At 39.0% G+C, this 12,375-nt stretch overlaps 1 long non-coding RNA gene across 4 annotated transcripts in view; it reads left to right on the plus strand.

Annotated features, from left to right (window-relative positions):
• LOC138836843 (uncharacterized) overlaps positions 1-10,097 on the plus strand; it is a 30,755-nt gene extending 20,658 nt beyond the window's left edge. For all 4 annotated transcript variants that reach the window (XR_011375084.1, XR_011375083.1, XR_011375086.1 and 1 more), the window contains one exon: positions 7,857-10,097. This is a non-coding gene — a long non-coding RNA (uncharacterized lncRNA). The remainder of the gene's footprint in view (positions 1-7,856) is intronic.
• Positions 10,098-12,375: the final 2,278 nt, after the last annotated feature.

Raw genomic sequence — 12,375 nt, forward strand, 5'->3', positions numbered from 1 at the left:
TTTGGGGTCCGGTCATGGGGCCTGAACTCTGGGCCTGGGCGCTGTCCCTCAAGGCTAGCGTTCTACCACTTGAGCCACAGCGCCACTTCCGGCTTTTTTCTTTTTTCTTATGTGGTGCTGAGGAATTGAACCCAGGGCCTTGCGCATGCAAGGCAAGCGCTCTACCACTGAGCCACCTTCCCAGCCCAGGATCTCATACTCTTACTTAGCTTTTTCTGTTCAAAGATGATACTCTACCACTTGAGCCACACTTCTAATTCTGGATTTTTTGCTGGTTAATTAAATCAATCAGATTTGTCTGCCTGGGCGAGATTCCAATTTCGGTCCTCAGTCAGCCTCCCGAGTGGCTAGGATTACAGGTATGAGTCACCAGAGCCTTTCACTTGTTAGTATCTTGATGAAAATCTTCTGAATATTTGCCATAGCTCATAACCTGTACATAACTTAGAGAAAGCTATCAGTCATCACAAGCTAGTATGAACAATCCCCATTCCTCTGTTCTCTTTCTCACTCTGAGTGGACTTCGGGCAGCTTTCCAGGGAGGATGAGGTAGAAGAAGAAGAGAAGAATCATGTGCCAGGGGTGAGTTTTGGAGGCCAGCCTCACGGCACAAATAGAGGACTGCTAGAAGGCTTCTGAAGGCTGAACAGGAAGCCAAAGATGAAAGAGAGCAGCAAGCAGTCTCATTTCAGGTTTGTGTCAAAGGACTGCCAATTTGAATAGGAAGGAAATGGGTTCACTGCTCGATACAGATGCCTTAGACGCAAGCCCATTATACATTCTTGAAAGCAAACAGCCTTGCACTTTATTCCTTTCTCTGAGAACCTTTTTCCTCCTGCAGGCTTTCCTCAACACCTCTCTCCATCTCAAATCCATTAGAGCACAAAGAAGTACATTTCCCTGTTTGCCTCTGGGACCAGGTATCTTCTGCTTCATCCCACCATTGCCAGGACAGACAGCACATCACCTCAAACCCTAGCGGGGCTTCAGGTATTATGCCCAAGGCATGTCCTTGCTTAAGGGGAAGCAGAAGCAGAAATGCTCTCGTGCCAATGCACTTGTGCCAACACCATGGGGAAAACTTCCTTCCTGAGCCTCCAGCTGCTTTCCCTGGATGGAAGTGCACCTGCTCCAGGGGCTGCTTGTTACTGCAACCAGGAGCTTTAAGTAAACAAGCTGCTGGGTGCCATGGATTGGTGTTCTGGAGGACTTGGGCCAAGCAATTGCAGAGAAAAGAACGCTGGACTTTATGCCAGATAACATCATTCTCAGTTTTACCTTTTCCTAATGGGTGGTCTTGAGGAAGTCCCTCCCTCCTCTGGCTACATCATCCTGGTCTATGAACAGAGACTACACTCTCTAGTCTGCCTCTTGGTTAGAGATGCCATGTCTTTAGCCAGACGATACCTGTGCATTTGTTGGTATGTGTTTTCCCACTCTGGTCCTGAGGGCCATTAGACACATTTGAGATGGCATAACTCCACCGCAGAGGGTTTTAGAAAACTTTTTAAGGTAGCACAGCCAAATGGAAGGCATAGGTTGATTTGCATGGAGTTACTGGAAATACCAAGGCCTCTTTGCGTGTAGAAAAGCTTGGGAAATTGTCAGCTTCGAAACTACAATCCAGCAATGACAAAGTAGAGTGACTTTAAAGGCCACACAGTACTCCTTGGGATCCCATTTCCAGCCTCATTTCCTCATCGGTGCCGTGGGCTGATCATACATCTTCCCTCCTGGGTCATTATGACCATGAAAGTCATTGTCTTCGAAGCCTTCAGCGCCATGGCTGGCATATGCAGAGATGCAAAGGAATGGAGTATAAGTGGAATAAAACACGGGGTTCTTCCTGGTCCCTTCTCCTCTTACATGTGCCATCTTCCACTGATTCTATTATTGGAAGGAATGTTTCTTAGTGACCTGAATTGTAAGGAGAACATTCTGTGATGAGAAATGACAAATGTCTGAGCGTCAGGCTCAGACCAGGCTTCTTGGCAGCTGCTTTCTCTGAGTCCCATTTTTCATCCCAATCTATTCTCCTGGCTCTCAGCTGTCCTCCGCTGCCCGTCTACCTTTCGATTGCCTGCATTCTCATCCTCCATTATTGGGCCCCAGTACTCCCTGAGCACCTGTTTCATTTTAGCAGCATGTGTGGGGTCTCTTTGGTTTCCAGCTCTCCCTTCAGGTCCTGGCCGAGGTCTGTGGAAGACCACCCTTACTGTAATTGATAGTGGGAAGTTTTGGCTCCTCCAGGCTCCTGTTTCTTCCCCTTCTTCTGTCCCTCCCATTTTTAGCTCTCTTATGATTCACATAGGGATTTAGACCAAGAAAAATAGCAATTGAGGCTCAGATTCTTTCCCTGGGTCAGACCTCCAGATGTTTCCAGAAACCCAGAAGTTTTGATCATGAAACTAAATTCATATCCACTTAGGTGACTCATGAATTGGTCTCACACAGGCCCAATCAAGGCCTTATGCAAGGGTAGAGCCAGATCTCTTCATGCATAGATGTTGGGATGGTATCTGATACCAATATTCCTTTCCTAAGTAAGAAGCCAGAAGAGTCTTCAGGCTAGTGTTAAAGCAAGCCAAGACCAGGCCAACTTCTTCAATGTGTGGAGTCACTTTTAGCAATAGTAATAGGAAAAAGAAGGTCTGAGGCTAACGTCTTCCCTTTCAGTGAAGTGTGCTTGACCCAAAAGTGGGCTTTTTCTTCTGTGGCTTCTGAATTCTCTGCAAGCCTCCCTTCTATCTATTCCTCCCAGGTCCACAGTGCCAAATGGAAATTTCATCATCTGTAGAAAAGTTACCAGTCCTGGGATGGAAACCCAGCTTGAACCCAGCCAGACATGTGTATTATATCTTCCTACCTCTTAGGAGACCTAAAAGAGTTCAGGTCACTCTTAGTCATAGATCGGAAGGAATGTACTTCTGAACATCTGTCTACTTCTTTACCAGACCCTGCAGAAAAATACACAGTGTTCCTGTTTCTTTGGGGCTTCCTTTCCTCAAGGCTCCTATGTCACATAAAACTTATGTTAAATACGACTCATTTCATTGCTATAGGGCCCTCATTATGAAACTAGCAGTAGGTGAGAAAGATAGTTTCTCCAGCTGGTGCTGGTGGCTCACGCCTGTAATCCTAGCTTCTCAGGAGGCTGAGATCTGAGGACCATGGTTCAAAGCCAGCCTGGGTAGGAAAGTCCATGAGACTTTTATCTTTAATTAACCACCAGAAAACCAGAAGTAGCATTGTGGCTCAAAGTGGTAGAGTGCTAGACTTGAGCAAAAAAGCTCAGAGAGAGTGCCCAGGACTTGAGTTCAAGCCCCATGACTGAAAAAACAAAAGATATTTGTTCCTTCCTTCCCTATAACATCGTTGTCTACACAGTCCTATAGAATGCTGTTACTTAAGTGCTCATTCTGATGAGCCATTTGCTATAAATACCTTTCTCTAATCACAGAGATTATCTGGAGTTGTATCCTCATTCCAGTGATAGAAATGGAGTTCAAAGAATTCTGGATGTTTTCTCCATAAAGAAATGGTCACTGTTTGATTTTATATATATATATATATATATATATATATATATATGTTTAACCTGATTTAAGGGGAACAACTTATGCATGATGAAAACTTTACAGTCACCCTGTAGATGCATGCAATCTTTAATTAGTTGATTTTTTAGTCAAAAAAAAGAGAAAAGAAACACAACTTAATGAATGGTTACTAGAAAGTAATATCATGGGAAAGCAAGCCATTCAATTTATAGGGATAGTATATGCTTGGGAAAGTAACTTTCCCAAAAAATGACTAAAAAATAGACTTGTAAGCTATGTAAATAAAAAATACTAGTATATAACATTTTTTTCTGTCAAAACTTGTAGTTGTCCACTTAGAAAAGTTATTCTTAACAGTGACTTTGGTCAGACACTCCTCTGAGGTTTTTGACTTTGTTTTGATTGCAAGTGTATGATCAAAGATCTTCCAGTTCTTTCCATTGACTAAGTTTGTCTCCCGAAGACTTGCTCTGGAGTGTCCTGGTGTCTGTCCAGTTGGTCTGGCCAGAGGAGCGGCTCCAGCTCTGCTCTTAGAATTTCCATTGATCTCTAAAGATCACTCCTTTTGATATATCTTCAGCTTCTTTAGTATTGTGGGTTGCTTGCTTTCAGATACAAATGCAGCTGAATGCTTTCCTTGCCAAGAGAAGTTTTTTTTTATTAATATGATTTTTCCCCTCACCACAAAATAACTCTATATGCTTGACAGGAACTTTATATTGTATCTATTAATGAGGAAATTTTCTGAAAGTAAATACAGCCCTCGGGCAAGAGCAGGCTATTAGCTCTTGGATGTACTACTGAGTGAACTACTCATAATTGAGAGTTCTAGAAAAAAAGTTTTTATTCATCTATAGAGAATTGTATGCATACTATACGAATTAAATAAATAGCAAAGGTGTGAGACATAGGTAAGCGTTCAAAACCAGAGGATAAACTAGCAATGGCCGATCTGCCTCTTTATTGGAAGTAAGATGTTAAAAAGACAATTCAAGCCAATTCTCCCCAGCAGTACATTAGAATGAAGCGCAAGTCTGGATGTATTAAGGAACCAGGCCAGTCTTGGGGTTGGTAAGTACAATGAGTCCAGGTGTTAAATCACAGGAAATGGTAAAACATTGTGTTTGTTGAGATGCTTCAGTCTTATTCCCTTCTTAATTATCACCATCCCAGGAATGAGGCCCCTCTCTGAGTTATGGCTAAAAAACATTATGCACAGAAAACATGAGGTAACTCTGGGCGCAACATGTCTGGCAACATGAATGCCTTTGACTGGTATCATTTACCAACTGAGTGGTATCTTTTTACCATTCTCTCCATTGAGGGAACTACATACATTGCTGGATGTTACCAGATAGAAAACGAGACACACTGGTGGCACAACACATGTGATACTAGATACAAAACTGAGATGTGAGGATCCAAGTTTGAAGCCAGCTTGGGCAGGAAAGTCCATGAGACTCTTATCTCCAATTGAACACCAGGAAATGGGAAGTGGTGCTCTGATCTTGAGCAAAAGAGCGTAGGGACAGAGCCCAGGCCCTGAGTAAAAGCCTTATGACCACCACCACTACCACCACCACAACAATAACAACAGCAAAAATAAAGAAGGAAGGAAGAAAAAGAGACACAACAATCTTTGAGTATAATAATTTCTTCTAAGTGATTATTCTTTCTCAAGACTAAGTCTGATGACACAAATCAAGATGCATTGTATATATAATAAGCATTGTTAAATAGCAAAAATTCAATACATAACCTAATAATTAAGGAAAGTGAGGGAAGGGGGGTAGGTTAGAAGGGCAGGGTGAGAATATTGAAAGGGGTGACGTTGATCAAGAAGCACTGTATTTGTAAACTGCTTTCTTGAATGTCAACTCCTGTTCTGACATTTTTTATAAACTCTGCTCTGAAAGAGAGCTATACCCTTTTGGTATGCTTCACATATTTATTTTCCAGCTATGTCCCAAACAGGTTCTCTACAAATATTTTTCCTAAATAGTTGCCCTTGGAATATCATCATTTAATTATAGGCAGACATAGTGAATTTTGTTAGGTGGCTTGAATCTAATTTTTTTTCTTCGTACTATATTGGGGTTTGAACTCAAGGCCATTATTTTGTGTGGGGGAGGAGGTTATTTTTAATTCTTCTTCTTCTCCTTCTTCTTCTTCTTCTTCTTCTTCTTCTTCTTCTTCTTCTTCTTCTTCTTCTTCTTCTTCTTATTATTATTATTATTATTATTATTATTATTATTATTATTATTATTATATTTTGTGCCTGTCCTGGGGCTTGAACTCAGGGCCTGGGTGCTATGTCTGTCCTTCTTTTGCTCAAAACTATCACTCTACTAATTGAGCCACAGCTCTTTCAGCTTTTTTAGAGTAGTTTGTTGGAACTAAGAGTCTCATGGACTTTCCTGCCTGGGCTGGCTTTAAATCTTAATCCTCTGATTTCAGCCTCCTGAGGGCTAGAATTACAGGTATGAGCCACTAGTGCTTGGCTAAATTTGTTGTTGTTGTTTTCAATTAGGGGTTTCAATTCAGCATCTACATTCATGTGCACAGTGCCTTGATCCCTTCCATTGTGCTGCCCCTCTATCCGTCCCAATTTTACCCTTTCCCTCAATTTTCCCAGTTTAATTTTTACATACATATTGTAGATCATGACTATATTCATCCACCATTCCTCTCTGCCTAAATAAGTTTTGAATTTTCATGATCATCTGATCTTATAGCTAACAGGTTGCTTCCTAGTTATTATGTACTGGGCCTAATTGCTTCAGGAATATCATCTCTTTTTACCCTACAAGATAACTGATTGTTCCTATCTCTCAATCATAGAAGGATGTGATGTTCAGAGAGTTTCTTTTATTAATTAATTAATTAATTAATTGTCAGTTGTAGGGCTTGAACTATGGGCCTGGGTGCTGTCCCTCAGTTCTTCTTCAGCTGAAGGCAAGCACTCTACCATTTGAGCCACAGCGCCACTTCCAATTTTCTGGGGGTTTATTGGAGATAAGAATCTCACAAACTTTCCTGCCCAGGCTGGCTTTGAACTGCGATCGTCAGATCTCAGCCTCCTGAGTAGCCAGGATTACAGGCGTTAGCCACCAGTGCCCAGCTCAGAGAGCTTCTTAAAGTTAACTTGTCTCAAGCTGAGAAGTGGTGTGGCTGAGATTTGAACCCAGGCACTCTGGCACCAATGCCATGCTCTTAACATTGTATTAGAGCTTTACCACACAGTATCCTGCCACCGTGCTGGCCCAGGGATAGTTGGGCTCAACAAACAACCATGAAAATCAACCATGTGTTTCTAATAGGAACAGACTGGGCATTCAGATAGGTCTCTCTTCCTTTCCTTCTTTGCATTTTTGGAGTGGCGCTGGTGAAAAATATCTGGAACTGTTGGATGAAAAGACTTAGAACCTAAATACACTTTTTTAGGAAAAAAATTAAATCAGTGTATGTCCTTTCTGTCATTAAGATTTTAGTCCCTTCCCCCTGTAGTTTCCCTATGAATTCATTGCTCAGATCAGTTGCTTTAAATATATCACCACATTCTAATATAGTTTTGCTTTGAAAAAAAGTGTAGCATTTTTCCCCTACCAAAATGGCTAAATTTGTTTTTATTTGTCATCAGTGTAAAACAAATTTCCCTTCAAGATGGTAATTAATAAAAAGCCACGTAACTACAAGGAAGGAAGTAGTGAGACAGAGCACTATAATTCTTCTTTTCTGATTAATGTTTTTAAATTATCTTTATCTAGAGCAAGACAGATAAATCATTAGTATGATCCCCAATGTCTAAACAAAAGCTTATTGCTTTCCAGTATATTCATTTACTTTTAATGCTTATGCCAGTCTTTAAAGAATGGCTTTGTAACAATAGTTTAACTATTTAAAACATTAACTACCAGTCAGCTGGTCCATCTTCTTAAACTAAATGCTGAACTAAACTAGAATTGTTCATTGTCTTTTCTCCTCTGTAATGAAATTCGTTAATGATGACATATTTATAGCTTACATGGAAAAGGTCATTTTCTTTTATATATTGTCTTCTTTTAATTAACTTGAGATCCTTGAAAAAGAAATTAGGCCTAACGGTCCCTCTGATGGATTTATTATTTTCCTCTTAAAGAAAAAAAAAAATAATGGCCTTGTATTTAAGGATCAAACTGGCTTGCTTCAACTTCAGAGTGATATTGGGAAATTATGTATTTGAAAGCTTCTAAGGAACACATGCTTGGATTCAGACTTGCAATTTATTTTTTAATTTGTTTTTTTTTTTTTATTTTTCAGGCTTGCAATTTAATTGCACAAGGATGAACAAGATTAAGAAACAAAAACAGGAGTTCTGCAAGAAAGGAAATGATTGGCCCTCTTGTCCATTTGCTAACTACTTCCTGTCCTCTACCTTAGATACCAAGACCCGTGGGCTAAAGTTGTTTTACAAGTGAGCCAATGTGTTTAGACTGTTTTAAAGTCACAAAGCAGAAAACACCAATAGTGTGTACAAAGTTTCTATTTTGTTATTTGAAGTATTTTTGTGTATGCATAACAATCAATAGATGATGATTCTTGCTTAATCTAGTATTTTATAGATTTTTCTATTATGTTTGAAAGGAATAAAATGTCTTGGGTTTCTACATTCTGTAGACTTCGTTGATACCTTTGAGTAGGACATAGGACACTAAAGAGTAGACAGCTGAAGCAATTTGCCCAAGGTCAGTTGGAGATCAGGGAACGTTTGGCTTAAACTTTGTGTACTAATTGTTATCTAGTTGCTCTCTTGACTTAATTTATGCCTTTGTAGATATTTTACCCCTAATGATAAAGGAAATGAGTTTGGAAACTTTTTTGTAAAGAAAAATAGCTGTAGATATTCTTGTTGTCCATGAGTCCATTCCACTATCCTTGTTTGCAGATCTTCTAAGTTCTTTCCCCATTGCTCACTGAAATGGGAGATTTGAACATAGATAAACATTATTCTCAAGTTCCATTCCTTCTTATGCTGCCCTGACAGCGGGCTGCAGGAGTGTCGCTTGCCATCTCTACTCCATCGCAAGACCCAGGTTGGTTTTTCTGTTCTTTCAAATGTAGAATGTTTCATGCCTCTTTTATTTCTCAGCACTGGTTCCAGCTCAGCATTCTGTTATGTATACTCCTTGAGTGTTTTCTTTTTCCTGGGGAAAAAGCCCATTAATCATAGTCTCCTTTCAGAATTCTGTATACTTGAGCATCATCTTAAAGGCCATTCTAGTTTCCTATGACTTATTCTTATGGTTATATATTTTGTGCTCAAGGTTATGATATAGTTTGAGCCCAGCCTACAATGATAGTTCTATCCATTGATTCTTAAAGTATCCTCAAAGATCCCCCATCAAAGTCTTCCTTGAGATTTTTGGGAAGATCATAGAGATGACAGAAGACAAAGACAAGGAGTAAAAATTTAAAAAATATCAGAAAATAAAGATAGACTATATACAAAAAAGTACTATTAATAGTGTCAGAAAACTTTTTAACAGCTTCAACAAAATTAGAAGGTAATACAACAATTATTTCAACATTGGAAGATGAAGATTTGGGGATTTTGTGTCAACCAAGGCCAGCCATACTTCTAAGGCCATCATATTTTAGATATTGAGTTACATTAATTTTATTTGGACTGTACATTAGTACTTACATTATTATGGTATAAACAAGACTTGCTTTTGAGTGTACGTGATTTGTACTTGCTCTCTGAAATCTTTTAACATCTTATTGTCCTCATTGTTCTGATATTTCACAGTCCTATGCCTTGATATGGGTCTATTTTCATCCATTATTCTAAGAACTTTGTGAGCCATTCAATCAGGAAACTCACATGTTTCAATTCAGAAATTTTCCTTGAAGTATTTCTTTACTTTGTTTCTCATTCATCTCCTTTGTTCTACCCTTTTGAACCTGTATTCAGATGTGAGCCTACCTAAACTGTTCTATGCAATGTTTTATAATATAATGCTTTATATTTTCTCTATAAAATGTAAATGTGCAAATAAGCATTTGCACGATATAACATAATTTTTAAATTTATAATTTTTATTATTATCATTAAGTAGTTGTACCAAGGAGTTTCAATTCAACAATCAGATTATGAGTACAATGCATCTTTCCCCTCTATCTTTCCAAATCTTATTCATACCCTCAAGTTCCATGGTTCCATTTTTCACATATCATATTGAATATTGTGGCTATATTTTCCCTTTCTTCTATTGGCCCGCCCCATTTACTTGAGCCTATTCCCCTATTGTTTTCTCTTGTTTTTGGCTCTACTTTCTCAGGGGGAATGGGCTAGATTTAACCTGCACTTCCAGATTTTCTATTATGACTGTCCATTCTGCTACCATGTTTTTTAATATCTAAGAGCTCCTTTTATGTTCTCTGAATATGCCTTTTGAAGTAGCACTCCAGCTTTGTTTCTGGGGTTTGGTATCATCACTTATCTCTTTACGGCTATTAATAATAGTTATATTTGGGGGGAGGCAGAGATGGGAAGGGGAAATAAAGGAGGAGGCAACAATGCTTGATAAGAAATGTACTCATTATCTTGCTCATGTAAACGTAACTCCTCTGTACGGTATTTTCACAATAAAAACTTATTAATAAAAAGTTACATTTTCAAGTTTTCTGTCCCTTAATAGTTTATTTTTCCTACAAGTTATTTTATTTTTCCCGTTTGTGTTTTGCTTACTTGATCTTTATCTTTTATGTTAGAAGTCTACATCTTTCCTTAGTCATCTGCTCATGTTTAATTGTGGGTCATTAAAAAGCTGGTTGGAGATCCAAGTGAGGTTCATTGTAAGGTGACCTGGGCTAGGATATCTGAAGGGGGGAATTTCATATCAAAATGATTAGATTTTCCCCTCTTGGGTTAGTTAGTTTCTCCAGGAATGACTTTTCTGTTCTTTCAGTTCTTCTACTAGGGACAAAACGGTTTGGTCATATTTCCTCTGGAGCTCAATGGTAAACGGGGCTTGGAGGCAGTCATAGCAGACTTCACTATTGCTAGTTCACTTCTGTAAGCCCAGTGTGCCCCTGTCTCTTAGTATGTAAACATCATTCTTCAGGTAAGGTGGGCAGGAGAAGTTTCTTAGGAACATGGAAAGAGAAGGGGGTACCGGGAACTTTAAGTGTATCTCTAAGTTCTTCTAATCTTCCTTTTCTAGGCCATCCTCTTTACCCTCACATTGACCATTTTCTGGACTCTTGAAGATACTGCAGGGAAAAAAAAAATGATAATTCTGACTTTTTGTTCAACTTCTTGGTTTTTTTTTAACCATCCATCTTCTTCCAAAAGTTTTTCACCCCTTTCCCATTTTCCAAATCCTGAACGGCTCCTACGTTTCTAAATAATGACTATTCAATGTAGTTTTATATGATTGAACAAAATTGGGATGGATATATTCAAGCCACTATATTTACTCAGAACCTTAATCTATACCTCACTGAACCTATTCTTTAATCCCAAGAGTAGGAAAATTGGTCTTTCACAGGTCTTTGCAGAAAATGTTACTTAAAGATATATTTCAAAAGTAAACTTGACAATATATGCAAGAATCTTAAGAAACTAACCCCTCCCAAACCTAATAAACTAATCAGAAAGTTGGCAAGGGGCTAAGAAGAGACTTCTTAGAAGTCTACAATCCTGGACCTGTAGAAAACATGGATTGTTAGAAAAGCAATCATAAATTTACACAGTACTTAAATACTCTTTTATTAAACACCCTAACAATGTAGTTCCATTTCTCTCCCACATGACTACCCTGTGAGAGAGGTTCTGTTTTCTTTTTCTTTCTATTTTACAGATGGGGAAATGGAGGTATAGAGTTATCAGATAATGTACTGTAGGTTCAGATAGGAAGTGGCAGAGTTACAAGTTGCTCCCAGATGGTCTGGCTCCAAGGTCTATGGTCTACTTCTGATATAACTTCCTATCTTCTTTAAACAACTTTCATTCCTCTTCTGTTAATAAGAAGACTTAATTTTGTTAACGATGAAATGAAGAATCCACTGCATTCCTCAATTCCTAACCATAAGCCAGCAGAATTGCCTTCCAGAGCTTTGCTTCCATACTAAGAATCAATGAATCAAAATTTAATTGATCTGTTGAGGCTCAGCCTCCTCTTCCTTCCTGCTTTTCCCTCCTTTCTCTTCTCTGCTTCACTTTCTCCCTTCTTTCCTTCCTTCTTCCTCCTTTTCTCATTTCTTCCCCATCCTTTTCTCTGTCCTTCCATTCCTTTCTTCCTTTTCTTCCTTCCTTTCTTCCGTATGGTGGAGATTAAACCTAGGCCCTCACACATGCTAAGCAAAGACTCCTCTTAAGCACACAACTCCTCTTAAGCTACAGCAACAGCTTTCATCCTTTGTGTTAAAAAGAAACATTTCTTAGGCTGTTCTAATTTATAACTAGAGTTTTGACTCACTGGCCTAGGTCATTAAAGGCATCTTGTAATAGGTGGAGGTAAAATTTCTGTTTTATCAATTATCTGGGCATCGAGTACTTGGAGAGTCTGAAATAATATCATTCAATACTATTAAATGCCTGTCACGTAGGCCCTTTGCTTTTAGTTCTGTACAATCATGATAATGCCATGACTTAGTTTCTCCATCACTTAGTTTCACCTGCATTAGGCACTAGCCTTGAGCAAAAAAAAAAGAGCTCAGGGATAATGCCCAGGTCCTAAGTTCAAGCCTCATGACCGGAAATAGAAAGAAAGAAAGAAAACAATGCAATGTAATCTGCTTTATTCTTGAGGCCTCCAGGTGGCTTGGAGCCTTT

The sequence above is a fragment of the Dipodomys merriami genome, unplaced genomic scaffold, assembly GCF_024711535.1.
Source record: "Dipodomys merriami isolate MVZ:Mamm:240054 unplaced genomic scaffold, mDipMer1.0.p SCAF_26, whole genome shotgun sequence".
In the NCBI taxonomy this organism is placed as follows: Eukaryota; Metazoa; Chordata; class Mammalia; order Rodentia; family Heteromyidae; genus Dipodomys; species Dipodomys merriami.